We start from the raw sequence: 6,243 nt of genomic DNA on the forward strand, positions 1-6,243 counted from the left end.
CCCCTTGTTCATTCCGATACAATCCTACTCTCTCGCTCCTGCTCTCTTTTACTGCATTAGGACAACAACGATTCATCTGTTACTTGCTGCGGTAGCTGAACCCCTTTATCCTTTGCATGACCTGTCATCCCACAGTAAATAGATGAAACCCACTAGCATGAGTAGGAGTTGTTTGAGCCCTGTTGTGCCTACTCATTCATGTTTGTTTGTCATGCCTGCTACTGCTTAGAGTTGAGTCAGGTCTGATTCATCGGGGATGAATCAGAGGTGTGTGAACATGTCCTACTGTGTGTGAGCTAAGTGTGTGAACACGATTTGGTAAAGGTAGCGGTGAGAGGCCATGTAGGAGTACATGGTGGGTTGTCTCATTGCAGCCGTCCTCAGGAACTGAGTTCTGTGTTTGTGATCCATGATTCAGCTGCTACCACGCATTGGGCCCGAAACCAATGGACCCTCTCGGCTTCTTGATCACCCTTGTCCTCTGTCCAGGAGTTGCAAGTAGTTTCTGGTGTTTGTAGTATGCTGGAGGCCGTGGGCAGCGCTGACCGTAGGGGTGGGCTGTGATGCGGTAGGCACGTGGCACGGTGTACCGGGCGCCTGTTTGGTGTCTCGGGAACCCTGTTCACATCGTTTGGGGCTGTGAGCGAAACTCCGGCTGGATCTCCTCATGGATGGAACCCGAATAGGCGATAAACCTGGACTAGAGACTTGAGTGTTTAGGCAGGCCGTGGCCGACACCCACATTGGGCTTCCGCTTGAAGGTTGCCGAGTACATGTCGTGTAAACGGCGGTAAGTGGTGAGAGCGTGTGTGAAGAAGTACACCCCTGCAGGGTTAACCTAATCTATTCGAATAGCCGTGTACACGGAAAAGGACCTCTGGGTTGCTTATATCAGTTCATAGACAAGTGAAAGTGGATACTCTAAAATACGCAAGATAAGCGTGAGTGCTATGGATGGCGTTCTCGTAGGGAGACGGGAGCGGATCCATAGTGGTGTATTGATATGGTGAATATGTGGACTCGTGTGCGCCACCTCAAAAGAGTTACTCGCAGTCGTAGTTCAGGATAGCCACCGAGTCAAAGCTGGCTTGCTGCAGTTAAACCCCACCATCCCCTTTGTTGATAATGATGCATATGTAGATAGTTCTGATGTAAGTCTTGCTGGGTACATTTGTACTCACGTTTGCCTATTTTATGTTTTTGCAGAGAGACTTCAGTCTCACTAGTATTTCCGCATGGTCTTCGACGTTTAGCTTGATAGCTCAGCTACGATCTTGTGCCCTCGGCAGGATCTGATAGATAGTCAGGCTTTTCAGCCTTTTTCATTTATAGATGTCTGTACCCAGACATGATAGCTTCCGCTTGTGCTTTGACTTGTATGCTCTGAGTGTTGGGTCATGAGACCCCTGTTTGTAATATCTCGCTCCTCGGAGCCTATTGAATAGACTACTTGAGTCGTAGAGTCATTTTGTGATGCCATGTTGTATTGCACATATCGAGCATATTGTGTGTATGTTATTGAAATGCTTGGTATGTGTGGGATCTGACTACCTAGTTGTCTATCTTTAGTAGCCTCTCTTACCGGGAAATGTCTCCTAGTGTTACCGCTGAGCCATGGTAGCTTGCTGCTGCTCTGGAACACTTAGGCTGGCCGGCATGTGTCCTTCTTCGTTCCTGTGTCTGTCCCTTCGGGGAAATGTCACGCATTGAGTACCGGAGTCCTGTTAGCCCGCTACAGCCCGGTTTACCGGAGTCCTGCTAGCCCAGTGCTACAGCCCGGACCCACTTGCTGATGACCGACACGTTTGATGCTGGGTCATGGATGCCTGTACCTGTAAGTCTGTGCCACTTTGGGTTTACGACTAGCCATGTCAGCCCGGGCTCTTTATCATATGGATGCTAGCGACACTATCATATACGTGAGCCAAAATGCGCAAACGGTCCCGGGCAAAGGTAAGGCGACACCGTGGGGATACCGTGCGTGAGGCCGCAAAGTGATATGAGGTGTTACCGGCTAGATTGATGTGACATTGAGTCGGGGTCCTGACACATACCTATGGAACCTGACCTAAGAACAATTCTTCTTCTGCTTTAAGCGTTGACTTGGGGTTCAGAGTGGTGGTCCTCGTGCTTTGGGCACTGCATTTGCCTTACTAACTGCTCATGTTTGTGTGCTCTAAGGTGGAGACGGTGTTGTGTCAACTGGAACTGGGTTACTATCTGCTGGGGTTGGGGTTAGAAGGGGTGTAGCTGGTTCTCTGTCCAACTGGGTAGGGGTACAATCTGCGTGAGTCTGAGTTATGTGTGGTGGGGCTGGTTCTTGGGCAAGTATAACCCTGGTTCTATCTGCATCGACAGGTAGCACAATCTTTTTTGAAGACCGTATTTTTACTCCCATAGAAACTGCCATCACCCCCTCCAATTAAAATGGCTGTTAAACAAGAAAAGTAATTGAATGTACAGACATTGTAAGATAGACAGGTGCAATGGATAGTAGGGAAGAAAACAGGGCATGAAATAATTCACATTTATGTTGTCTAACCAAACAGAATAGCAGGACATAGTTTCACATATATGATGGCTAATTAAACAGGATAGCATGACAAAATTTCAAATCTATGATGGCTAACTAAACAGGATAGAATAACATAATTCAAAATATGATGACTATGTAAACACGATGAGATGATGTAATTATATTATGTCTTTATAAAATGGGTTGGCATGCCATAATTTAGATACATGCTGTCTATGTAAACATCTTGGTATGATATACTTCAAACATATGATTTATATACTAAGAAAGTGAGCAGAGGGCAATCGCATATATGATGTGTCGACTAAGGAGATGGCATTCAATATTGTGCATGTGATGTAAAAACTAAGCATTGCAATACAACATATGCATGATATGAGTAATATAACCCTGCCAAGTTTGAGCATACACCTCAGGGGGATAATTGGACTGGTCATCTGCCTCTGAATCCTACTATGAAGAGCTATCTGTAACCAGCAAGATATCTGCTTCAGCAGGTAGCATTGTCTATCCTGAAGACCTTGTTTTCACTCCAGATTTCTCCATCACCAATTCAAATGGCTGATGCACAGGAGGATCAGTTGAATATACAAACATTGTCGACAAATGCAATGAGAAATACAAAAAAGGATGGCATGATATAATTCACATATATGACGCTTGGCTAAACAACATGGCATTGCATAATTCACATATATAATGCCTTGCGACAAGACACCATTGCATAATTCACATATATACTGTCTTGCAACAAGATGGCATCACATAATTCACATATATGGTAATTAGACACTAAATAGGTGGCATTCGCACAAAGCATGTCTAAACTAAGAAAATGACATGGCAATGCAAGATACCATATGCACGATATGAGGAACATAACCCTGCCAAGTTAGAGCATGCACCTCGGGGGGGGGGGGGATAGGACTGGCCATCTGTCTCTGAATCCTCCTCTGAGGAGCTATCCGTAACCAGCAAGACATGCACTTCATTAGATAGCATTGTCTACTCTGAAGACCTTGTTTCCACTTCAGATTTTTCCATGACCGTGCTGAATGGCTGATGCACAGGAAGAGTAATCGAATGTACTAAAATTGTTGACAAATTTAGAACATCATAAAAAAATGATGGCATGATATAATTCACATATAAGATGACTGGCTAACCAGGGTGGCATTGCAAAATTCACATATATGATGCCTGGCTAAACAAGATGGCATTTCGTGATTCACATATACGATAAAGAAACTAAACATATGGCATTGATACAAAGCAAGTCTAAACTAAGCAGATAACATATTTGATGTATCCAGTAAGCAATGCAAGGCACCATATGCATGATATTACCAACATCACCATGCCAAGTTAGAGCGAAGACCTCAGGGGGTAAATAGGAGTGGTCTTCTCCTTCTGAATCCCCCTCAGAACAGTTATCTTCCTCTTGATTACGATCCGAAATGGGTGGAGGGGAGCTGCCTTTGTGCCCACCATGGAGCGACGTCTGCATGAAATTTTATTGCCACACAAGGCTCGTCTCTTTTGCTCTACATGTTCAGTTCCATTGTGTACAATAACTGACATACATACGAATAAAACATAGTGAGAATATGCAAGGAGTGGATGCACAAATCCAGAGTGATGGTAGCAAACTGTGGATAGACCCAAAGCCAATGATAGCAGGCAAATAATAGCTTTAGTTAAAAAATACAGATAATGGCTCCTTTAATATTTGTTTGCACCCAACATGAAACTCATAGTAGACACCCGAGATTAACCAGATAGTAGACGGATATTACTGATTGCTGCCCGAATATGTACCCCACAACCATTTAAAAACTCAAGTTTCAACATTAGTTTGGACCTGACTCGGAGTCTAATAGGTGAACACGACGATAAAGTAGCATGTCATCATATTAAGCGATGCATAACGTAAGCAAACACGGAAGAGTGCGACCTCTCCTACGGACCCGTGTAGTCCTCAAGGTCATCTGCTTAGTTGATGATGGTAATGCAGTTGTCGTGGCTGCCGGCGGCGGGGAAGAAGATCTGAGGTGGCGAAAGAAAGTCTAGAGAGCGGATCCCTGCTATGGTGAACCCTTCCATCGTTGGAGCAGCTGAGCTGGGGTGGAACACATTGCATCAGGAGCAGGACAAACCACACAAGGTTTTCTTTGACACATATCTGTAACATAAGTAATTGTGTAAGGGCTTGTTTGAATTTGAGGATTATACAATGCAGGGATAGGAAATAGACAAGAATAGGATAGGAATGCATGTGCAAAACAGAGAATTTAAAAACACAGGATTTATGCCAAGTTGGGTGTTTGAATCACAAGAATTGGAAGATCACATGATGTAAAGAAGCAAGGTGAGATTAAGTCAAACCATAAGAAAATTTACGGTTATAATGCTATTATGCTACTATCTCTTAGTCTTGTGTTTCATGAATAGGAATTTGAAAAGGAGTACAAGTGGAAATTAAAATTCCTATGGTTTTTCTTTCAAGGAGACACTAAAGGAACAAATCCTATAGTTTTCCTTTGCTCCATTCCTTTGAACCAAATTCATGAATAGTAGTACGATAGGAAACTTTCCAATTCCATTGTTTTTCCTTCACTTTTCCTTTCAAGCACTGGCGATTCTAGTAGGCAGGCTTGAGCAGGGAAAAGCCTACACTCAAAAAAACGTTTTTGTGCTACTTCTATTACTTTGGACCCAGGCCACTGCCCTGCTAGCTCAACTCCCCGGCCCATCGACAAATGCACAGCTCAAACGCGCAGAGATTAATGATGATGGCGTTCAAGAGAGTCCATCATGGGTAGCTAAGTTGGCTGGTACCTGACTGCTTGTCATATAGTAGGAGAAACTAATCGTATTTCATGTTACTTCATGTGCTCAGTGGATAATATATATAACGTGTAGAGTAAAAAAAGATGCAACAAGTGTACAACATCTTTGCCGAAGCCATGTCGATCTCAGCATGATTGGGTTGGTCAGTGAGGATGATCCAGCTGACTTGGCTATTGGAGGAGGGGAAGAAGATTTAGGCATCTGGAGATGGACCCCGGGGTACTGCTCACTGTGATGGAGGGTTTCGTTGTTGGAGCAACTCTGGTGAGTTGTACGACATCGAGGCTGAAGTAGGACAAGAGCGACAATGTTAAACTGAGTGGAATTCTAATAGCATATCCAATAGATGACGTAAAATACATAACCACAAAGTGCTAGATGTAAAATACATCAGCCACTCATCTCTGAACTTAACTGTCGAAACTGAATTTAACTGTCGAAACTGAACTTAACTGTCGAAACTGATTTTTCTGTCAAAACTGAATGCAGTAGTAGCAGAAAAGCAGCAGCAGTAGCAGCAGCAGAAGTGTGTGCGAGAGCCGGGGAAGCTGGTCGTGTAGCAGCATCAGGTGAGGCTACCCTGAGCCGCCAGCCACCACCGGCTAAACAGACGCCCCCGCCACCCGCGGCCAGCGTTGCGCCGCCCCGCCCGCCCCGAAACCACTCCCCATCGCCGGTCCGCCGCTGCCTCGGCAATCCCTCTAGGCACCCCGGTGCCGAGCTTTTTCTTCGGTGATCCCCATGCCACCGCCCCACCACCGCCGGCGACCACCGCCCCCACCTTGAACCCTAAGATAGATACTAGGGTACCTCTTCGGCGAGCCCCCCTCCCCGTTGTGGCTGGTTCTTCCTTAACT

Source organism: Triticum dicoccoides, chromosome 4A, assembly GCF_002162155.2.
Source record: "Triticum dicoccoides isolate Atlit2015 ecotype Zavitan chromosome 4A, WEW_v2.0, whole genome shotgun sequence".
NCBI classification, from domain to species: domain Eukaryota; kingdom Viridiplantae; phylum Streptophyta; class Magnoliopsida; order Poales; family Poaceae; genus Triticum; species Triticum dicoccoides.